Source organism: Ornithorhynchus anatinus, chromosome 2 (genome assembly GCF_004115215.2).
Source record: "Ornithorhynchus anatinus isolate Pmale09 chromosome 2, mOrnAna1.pri.v4, whole genome shotgun sequence".
Classification (NCBI taxonomy): Eukaryota; Metazoa; Chordata; class Mammalia; order Monotremata; family Ornithorhynchidae; genus Ornithorhynchus; species Ornithorhynchus anatinus.
In genome coordinates, this window is record NC_041729.1 from 131,991,858 (window position 1) to 132,002,113 (window position 10,256).

Here is a 10,256-nt window from a genome sequence, read left to right on the forward strand (position 1 = left end):
TTTCCTTATTGTACAACTGGCAATTGATATCCACTTTTCTTCCCCATTAGATTGCAAATTACATCTTTTACTTTCTATAACTATTTGCTTTAGTGCTATAGCACAGCATCTCACTCACAGGCACTCAGTAAAAAAAAGATGGTGGCTGAATAAAGAGGAAGATGAGGCAGAGGAATAAAAGGAAGGGGATGAGAATGAGGATAACGTTCCCCTGCCCCCCCAACTCTAGCTGAATGGTAATAGCATTTATTAAAACTTACTGTTTGTAGAGCACTGTATTAAGTGCTGTGAGAAAATATAGAGCTGGGAATTATGAGACTTACAATGACAAGTTTAAGTGACCCAGAGACACACCTAGTGGATAGAGCATGGGTCTGGGAGTCAAGACCTGGGTTCTAATCTCAGCTCTGCCACCTTGCTGTGTGACCTTGAGCAAGTCACTTCACTTCTCTGTGCTTCAGTTACCTCCTCTCTAAAATGGGGATGAAAACTGTGAGCCAACTTGATTAGCTTGTATCTATCTAGCGCTTAGTGTGGTGCCTGGCTCATAAGGGCTTAACAACTCCATAATAATAAAAAAGTGGGGTGGAGGAATTGAAGAAAGAAGCAACAGAAATGAAGAAATATTAAAGCACAGACGAATTTTCTAAATAAGCTCAGGGGTGATGGAAGAGTCAGAGAACAGGGGAGCAAGGACCCTCAGTGATGGGAAGGAACGTGGCAGTTATCACAAAGAGTCAGATTGCAGCTTCTCTCAGCATAAAGGGCTTTCTCTCCCCTACAAACTCCTGCATCAGCTGGCTTTCTCTCACTTCCCGTCCTCTCTTTCTGTCTCTACTAGGGAACACTGAAAGCAGGTGTGATTTCTCTGAGCCAAAAAGATGAAGTTTCTCCTTTGCTGAGGTAACTAGGAGATAACAGACACAGATTAGATGTAGAGGATTTGGAACTCACAAATAGTCCTTATAAATTTTCTTGGTTTAAAGGCTCAGTGTTGGAAAAGCTCCATTCTTTGCAAAGATGGCATTTTTCAAGACCTTTCATCTGACATATCCTCAGTCATTACAGTATTCATAGGCAAGCATTCCTATTGAACTCCAACCAAAATGGTTTGTCACTGAATCTGTTCTCAGCATCTTCTCAGACTTCCGTGCAGTTGTTTTCTATTTCTCGAGTCCCAGGTGATAGGTGAGAGGTTACTGACCTGTTAATTATATAGCCCACTTGGCTGTCCATATATCCTAGTTTTGCTGAGACAATCTCAGATTTTTAAGTGGTCCAGAGCAATATTAAGAAGGAAAAAAAATTACAAGGTCTGAATTAGGACACTCCTGCTCAACTTGATTGCCTACCTTGTACCAATTGCTAGCGGTTTTTACTGCTCTTCAAATGCTTGGAATTCATTTATGTGCTGAGTCACTTTGCTTGGACTTCACTCCATTGCTCTTTCAAGTGCATTCTCTTGTTGTTGTTTTTTTAAAAAAAGGTATGTGTTAAGCACTCCCTATGTACTAGAAACTGTACTAAGCATTGAGATAGACACGAGCTAATCAGGTTTATCACAGTCCAAGTCCTATATGGGCTCACAGTCTGAATCCCCATTTTAGAGATGTGGTAACTGAGGCACAGAGAAGGTAAATGGCTTGCCCAAGGTCAAACAGTAGAAAAGTCATCAAGGTGGGATTAGAATCAGATCATCTGCCTCCCAGGCCCTCATCTTTCCATCAGGCCATGCTTCTTTCCAGGAAGTGTTGGTAGCCAACACTTTGAGCCACATAACACTGATGCAAAAGTAGAGTCCATAAGTTTGGTTTTCTATTCTGTAATTCAAATGAAACGAGTCCACACTGCTTACCCCCTTTTAATGCAGAAGTCTTTCTTGCACTTCAGTTTCCCACCTCCTTACCTGACTGCATTACTTCATTCATATTTGAGTACTTACTATTTGCAGAACACTGTACTAAACACTTGGGAGAATATAATACAATAAACAGACACATTCTCTGCCCACTGCAAGCTTACAGTCTAGACAGGGGAGACAGACATCAGTACAAAGAAATTACAGATATATAATTGCTGTGGGGCTAGGGCTGCGAGGGAGAAAAACAAGGGAGCAAGACAGGGTAACGCAGAAGGGAGTGGGAGAAGAGAAAAGGAGGGGCTTAGTCTGGGAAGGCCTCATTGAGATGATGTGCCTTCCATAAGGATTTGAAGATGGGGAGAGTAATTTCAGGAAGTATTGGCTGTGAATATTTTTGGTTTTGGACAGATATTAGGAGGTGAATCTTCAATTATTGTGATCTTTTCTCACTTAATTACATTTGAAAAGAATGTATCGGTGAAGATGAAATTTGTCAATTCCTTACCACCTAAACTGATTCCGAACATGAGACAGTCTGTGTGTTTCTACAGAATGGCCAGAACTACCACATTCCTCTTTTCTGCCACCAACAAACCTATTGGCAAATTTAACCTCAGATGACATTTTTAAAAAAGTACAAAAAAAAAGACATTTTGAGGTATGATGCTGGCCTGCATATGCAGTTTTGGGGCAAGTCACTTAACCTCTCTTGGCCTCATTTTGCTCACTTGCATAATGGGGTTAAGAAAACTGTCCTTTCCCAATAATAATTGTGGTATCCATTAAGCACTGTGTGTCAAGCATTGTACTAAATTCTGGGATAGTTTCAAGATAATAAGAAAGCAGCCTGGCATAGTGGATAGAGCACAGGAGTCAGAAGATCATGAGTTCAAATCCTGACTCCACCACTTGTCTGTTGTGCAACCTTGGGAATGCCACTTCACTTCTCTGAGCTTCAGTTACCTCATCTGCAAAATGGGGATTGAGACTGTGAGCCCCATATGGGACACGGTCTGTGTCCAACTCGATTTGCTTGTATCCACCCCAGCGCACATAGTAAGACCTTAAATATCATTACTGGAAGGTTTTCCCAATTTTTCTGTTATTTCAGTGTCATATAAGAGATAATGTACAATTATGTAGTATGCCAACTGTTTTATAGCCTATTTTCCTTTGGAAAAGTCAATTATCTTCAGGATTTTAAAGGATTTCTATTTGAGCAAAATAAATCATATTTGTTGAGGGCTTACTGTATGCAGGGAATTGTATGACACAACAATGTAGCAGATACATTCCCTGCCCAGAATGAATTACAGTCTAAAGGGAGAGACAGACATTGACAAAAAATAAGTTTGGATATGTACATAAATATCTGTGTACAAAATGGACCTCTAAAGAAACACAGCTGTCAATCTCCATCTAAGTATCAAGGTAATTAACCCTGCAGCTGCAGGCAAGAATCAGGAGAACAGCTAGTCTCATTGAGCATAGGCTTTACAGCGATTATCAGTCAGTCAATGATATTTGAGTGCTTACTGTGTGCACAGTACTGTACTAAACGTTTGGGAAGATAAAATGCAATAGAGTAGGTAGAAATGATCCCAACCCTCACACACACAAATAAATAGGCCTTACTGTCAGTAGTATCACCCATCTCTGAACCAAAGGTCCAGCAATACCTACAAAACACACATCTTATAAATTTGTCTTAAACCATTTACACATTTTGGCACATACTGAATGATCATATTAAACAGTGGAAAGCTCAAGCTTAAAGGGCTTTCTTCTCTTCCAATCAATATTTCCCCCAGGTTCCAACAGTTCATTTCAGCTCTAATCAAGGGTTAAATGAACCTGTGCTTCCAAATATTTATCAATATTTCACCATGGTTTCAAGCTAATTTTTAAGAATGGTTTTGTTAAAGAAAATTAAGCAGCTATAATACTTAGGAAATGATGGCAAAATTTGCTTTGGAATATATACTGCTCTCCTCGTTCCCTCCAGTATGATTACCAGAGAGGTCGGGTGGTCTTCTAGGGGAAGGAACCCCTGTTATCTCTGTTAATGTTGGTTGTTTTGATTTTATTTTCTATTGTGTCACAGCTATTCAAGGGCCCAGTGTGCACTTAATATATACATATATATATGTAAAATTTTGCATTTTACATAAGGGCATACACATACATCTTGAGCAATAGGAATTCTTAATGTTTTGACACATGCTTTGCTTTGCCAGGAACCACACTGGAAAGATCTGGTAATCTTTGAGGATGTACAACTTAATATTTGTTTTCATCTCAGTGGATAGAAAAATGCAAAGATTTGGAACACACTGGATCAGGTCACTGTCCTAAGGAAGATGTAAGCCCGTTGAATACTCACAAAATATTTACCAGCAGAAAATAGATACTCAGATAAATGAGAGTGGATAGGAAGGATTCCATCATTGCCAAGCCCACAGAAAACTGTATTGAGCCAGCAGATGAGAGAGAGGACCAGGCTCTCCCTTGTACATAAGATGAAGGATAGAACCATTTGAGAAGGGCAGCAAATGTCACAAAAATTTCTGCCTGCTATTGCTCGATTGAGAATTTCAAAATTACCCTATTAGGGACTATTCAGTAAGGAGAAAATCTGGAGCCTAGATGACCTTTGGATACCTTCCAAATTCTAAGTTTGCCTACATCTTCTCCACAATGCATTAAGTTAAAATGTACATAAGGAGTAGCAACAATACAAATGTCCATTCAATGTAAGCAATGTATAGAAAATTCAAGTGACATGCTCCCCCCCACAAAAAAAAGTCCTTAGACTCTAATGGATGTAAACATAAAAATACACATATATACATGGGTCCCTCTCAGGATTGCACCTGGAGAGTTTCCAGTACTCTACCAGTCACAGCTATGGGAGGGAGAGTCAAGCAGAGGCCTACCCATTCCATTCCTAGCTTGGGCAGTGGCTAGCCAGTGCAAGGCAATCTGCAACAAGTCAAAACTCATCTGTGCTGGGCACCAGCGGCATGAGAAGCAGCTTGGCTCAGTGGAAAGAGCCCGGGCTTGGGAGTCAGAGGTCATGGGTTCTAATCCCAGCTCTGCCACTTGTCAGCTGTGTGACTGTGGGCAAGTCACTTAACTTCTCTGTGCTCAGTTACCTCATGGGGACTAACTGTGAGTCTCACGTGGGACAACCTGATTACCTGTATCTACCCCAGCGCTTAGAACAGTGCTCTGCACAGAGTAAGGGCTTAAATACCAACCAACATCATGGGAGAGAGTCGAGGGTGGAGACTCAATTTACCATGTGGAAGAAGGCTATGGTAAACCACTCCTGTATTTTTACCCAGAAAACTCTATGGATACACCACCAGAACAATTTGCAGATGGAGGTGGGGCATTCTGGGAGAGATGTGTCCATGGTGCCACTATGGGTCAGAGATGACTCGACAGCACAAGACCAGACAAGATAAACGTGAGTGCTAAGCTGAGTGTTAAGTCCTTAAGTGCTAGATTTGAATGAAGGGATGTTATGACAGGCTGCTGGGAACTTGAATGGGGAATGACTGTAGGTGAAGGTTTGATTTAAGGAGTGATATAAAGGTGGGGAGAGGAATGGTCTACTTGATGTGGGGAGGGAGAGAGTTCCAAGCTTTGGAAAAAACATTAACAAGGGTCAGATATGTACCCTCTAGATTCTAAATTCTTTTTGGCCAGGGAATATGTTCATAGTATTCCACTCTCCCAAGCATTTAGTACATTGCTCTGAACACAGTAAGCACTCAAATATGATTGACTGATTGAACTCAGGTAAAAAGTTGACTTGGGAGAATCAAAGACAGTGTTGGGGTATAGCAGTTGGAGAGTTTAAGAATGTTGGTATATATGTTAAGGCCTTACTATGTGCAGAGCACTATTCTAAGTGCTGGGGAAGATAAAAGGTGACCAGGATGTCCCACGTGGGGCTCAAAGTCTTCATCCCCATTTTACAGATGAGGTAACTGAGGCACAGAGAAGTTAAGTGACTTGCCCATAGTCACACAGCTGACAAGAGGCAGAATCAAGATTTGAACCCATAACCTCTGACTCCCAAGCTCGTGCTCTTTCCATTGAGTCAGATGGGATCAGATCATGCAGAGCCTTAAGCTATTGGAAGTTTTGGTTTGATGGGAAGAGGCAATCAGTCAAGTGTTTTGAGGAGAGGAGGGGGCTGAGCAAAAAATTCAGAAAAATGATCTCTGCAGCAGCATGTACTTTAGTTTGGAGGGGTCAGAGGCTGGAGGTTGAGATGCTAACAAAAAGGCTAATACAAAATCGATACCCCTGCTGCTAGCTCAGGGGGAAGATGATCACTCTGGAAATCCAAAGATCTGGGTTCTAATCTTGGCTCTGCAAGAAGGAGAATCCATACTGAGGTTATGCTATCAGAGGAGAAGTTTTCTGACCAAAGAGTTACTAGATTTCATTAGGTGGACCAGTTCAGGAGGAATCCCAAAAAATATCTTACCAGTGTGGGTGGTAAACATGGCTACCAAGGATATTCGCAGCTGGTTGTTATCACCCTCATATAACATCAACACTGGTCAATATAGCCATTCACAACTTCCACTTTTCAAAGGGCTGTACACCTAAAATGCTCTGCACACAGGGAGAAGTAGAGCATCTTAGTGGAAAGAGCATGGGCCTGGTGTCAGAAGACCTGTGTTCTAATGCCACTTATCTGCTGTGTTATATTGGGCTACTCTGTTTTTCCTTTAACTTCTTTGCTTCATTTGTATAATGGAGATTAAGACTGAATCCCATGTGGGACAGGACTATGTCCACCTGATTATCTTATATCTACCCCAGAACTTAGTATAGTGCCTGGCACATAAGTTTTTATCAAATACCATTAAAAAAAAAACAAAGCCACACACACACAAGCTTGAGTCCCACAGAGAGGGGAAGTGTATATACATATATAAAAAATTAAATGGTTACTTAACTGGAATTTATTTCAGCTTCTGTCTCACCTGAATGATATAAGCTCCTTGAGGACAGGGATTGTGTAAACAACCACTCTCCCACGTGGTTAGTAAATACTAGTGTTTCATCCTCCAAGGACTTACATTATAAAAGAGGGCACGGGGGGGGGGGAAATTGGTGATGGGCATAATCAATCAATCCATGGTACTGAGTGCTTACTCATTGCAAAGCACTATATTAACTGATTTGAAGAATGATGGAATAACATTAGTCCTTACTCTAAAGGATCTTACAACCTAGTGAGATTGGAAGAGACACATGAGAAAAGATTGAAGTGATAAATACCGAACCTAAGCACATGAAGGATGGAGGTAAAAGGGAAATAGAAATTAAACCAAATTAATCATTAAAATCACAGTACTGATTTCCTTAACAACTTCATTAGTCATAAGATAAGATTATGAAATAGAAGTTGTGTCTAATTCTATGATGAAATAATGTCTTGGCCCTTTTAACATATCTCTTGTTTCTAGAATTCCATATATTATGAGGCTCATGCATTCTGCCATTTTGTAATGCACATGAAGGATTCTTCTTTGGAAAATGAGTTAAAAAGCGTACTACGGAGTTCTTTTTCCTTACCAATGCCATTTCTGTCAGTTGACCCAATTGGTGTTCACAAAAATACAACACACTCAGAATAATGAGGCTGTGACTAAGCTCAGAAAGCTCCTTCAAAATTGATTTTTCCTCTCAGGTCTTTCTGATATTCCCCATTTCAACTGTTTGCCCACTGTATGGCTGAGCCAACACTTAAGATAGGCTGCATTGCTCTGAAACTGTCGGAAACATGAAGGAATGTACAGCAAGATAATCACAACATCATCAACCCAATTCTCCAAGGTAGCTGGCCAATAACGCTGCTCTAATTGAATAACTTATCCACAGCTATTTCCCCAGGGAAAGCCTTTGGCTCAGCCTCTCTGTGTAGGCAGATGGTGCAGCATATACAATGAAACCTGGAATTTTCTCTCGACATTGGACATGTTAGCAATAAGCTGATTCTGCTTACTCTTTAATATTTCATCTGAACTGTCTCTACCCAAATCATCACATACCCTGATATTTCGAGATGAGAATTCGGGAAGAGAGAGCATAGTAGGGCACAACTAGATTATCAAATGACTGACTGGATAATCAACAATGGTTTATGTCGATCAGGCACTGGTGAACAATGCAAGCTAGAGGAAATGTTACAATTAAGACCAAAAGGTAGGTGGGTCACAAAACAGGGCATTAGCATAGAATTCTACTGCTGACATTTTCACTTGGAATATGAATACATCACTGGACATGTCCTGTTTTTCACAGCTGCTGATCAGACACCCACAGAGACAAAAAAAAAAAAAGCAGCTGAGAGTGAGTTTGGCTTCTTGATTTTCTTTCTATAATGGACAGCAAAAGCAACTGAAAGCAGGTTGGAAGCAAAGGGAGGGTGGAACTGCAGGGACAACCCATCAGTAGCCTAACAACATGACAGATGACAGACCAGAGGCAAAATCAAAGCTGCCAGCCCATCAGCTTGTAAAGTCTGCCAAAGTGCCAGCTGCAGCTTCTGAAGAGAGGGCATCCTGAGCCTAGCATCTGGGGCTTGCTATGGCCAAGCACACTTCATATACTGCACAGAGGGTTCTCCCCGCCAATGCCAGTGGGTAGCAGAGGTTGAAAAAAAAAGCGAAAATGGAATCTGGGGAGGGGGAGGAAGGGTTAAGGGAATTAGAAGACAGTCTGTTCTATTTTCTGGGATTTGCTAAATTATTTCAAAGTAAAACTGTGCTATAGGAAACAATTATTGTACAGGGAAAAGCGGTGTCTCACACCAAATAATACTTTGGCTGACTTGCAAAGAATATTTCAGTGTTTCCCCTCTTCCCTCCTATAGGAAGCCCAAAAACTTCCAGTGAATCAGGTTAGTGTTCATGATGTTTATCGGCGTTGCAGGTGCACAAATACAGAACACAGGAGAAGTCACAGTTCAGAAATGCTCTGATAACAGTAATTGAAAACCAAGATGTCAGCTGATTTTATTTTAGAAAGGAAATCAGAGAAACACAATGACATATTGAAAATATCTAAAGAGTGTGTCTTTAGTGAATCTTTCAAAGTGCTCAGTACATGGTCAATCATACTTAATGTGTGCAGAACACTGTACTAAGCACCTTGGAAAGTACAACAGAGTAGTTGAACAGGCTCCTATCCCTCAAGGACTTTACAGTCTAGTCAGAGAATTAGAAATTAAAATAAAGGTAGGTGAGCAACAGAGTATAAGTGTATGTACATAAGTGCAATAAGGGATATGGTGAGTACATACACGCTTAACAGGTACAGACTCAAGAGCACTGGTGATGAGGAGGGGAGAAAAAGAGGATGAGCGATTAATTAGGGAAGGGTTATGAGATTTTAGGAGGGCTTTAAAAATAGAGAGTCAGACTTTCCAAATGAAGGTGGAAGAAGTTCATGAATAAAAAGAGTCGATGCTGGGAAATGTGAGATCATGATATAGTAAGCTGGTATTAGAGAAGGAAAATGTGTAGGCTGGATTGTATCTGGGAGGAGAAAGCAGGGTTAGGTAGTGGTGACAAAATGGTTCGAGGACCTTAAAGCCAATGGTGAGAAGTTTCGGTCTGATGCAGAGATGGATGGGCAATGCCATACTTCGAGTGAATTGCTCACACCTATAGTCTTCACTTCCTCTCCTCCTATTCTAGACCTCTTACAATCTGGTATCCCCCCTCCTCCACTCCAGAGAAGCTTCCTTCTCTAAGGTCACCAATGACCTTCTTCTTGCCAAATTCAGTGGTTTCTCATACCTCCTAAACCTCCATCTCTCAGCTATCTTTGACATCGCCCACACCCTTCTCCTGGAAACATTATCTTATCTTGAATTCACTGAAATATCCTCTCAGTTCTTCTTTCTGGCAGCTTCTTCTCAGGCTCCTCCTCTGCCTCCCTCTTAACTGTGGGAATTCCTCAAGGTTCTGTTCTGGATCCCCTTCTACTCTCCCTCTACACCCATTCCCTTGGAGAACTCATTCATATCTCTTCTAAAAAGACTTCTCAACTAAGCCTTCATCTCCCATATGTCCTCGACTCCATTCTAATCCTCCTCTATCTTTCAGCTGCCTTGGATATTGTAGATCACTGTAGAGTTCTCCAACACCTTGCCCCCTCTTACCTCACCTCACCTCACCTTCCTTCTCTCCTCCTACAGCCCAGCCCGCAGAGTCTGCTCCTCTGCCGCTAACTTCCTCACTGTGCCTTGTTCCCACCTGTCCTGCCGTCGACCCCTGGCCCACATCCTACCTCTGACCTGGAATGTCCTCCCTCCTCACATTTGCCAAACTCTCTTCCCCTCTTCAAAGCCCTACTGAGA

At 41.4% G+C, this 10,256-nt stretch overlaps 1 non-coding gene across 1 annotated transcript; it reads left to right on the forward strand.

Annotated features, from left to right (window-relative positions):
• Nucleotides 1–4,716: 4,716 nt before the first annotated feature.
• On the forward strand, nucleotides 4,717–4,854 carry LOC114809547. Its single transcript, XR_003757324.1, has one exon. It is a non-coding gene; the product is annotated as a small nucleolar RNA SNORA7 (small nucleolar RNA).
• Nucleotides 4,855–10,256: the final 5,402 nt, after the last annotated feature.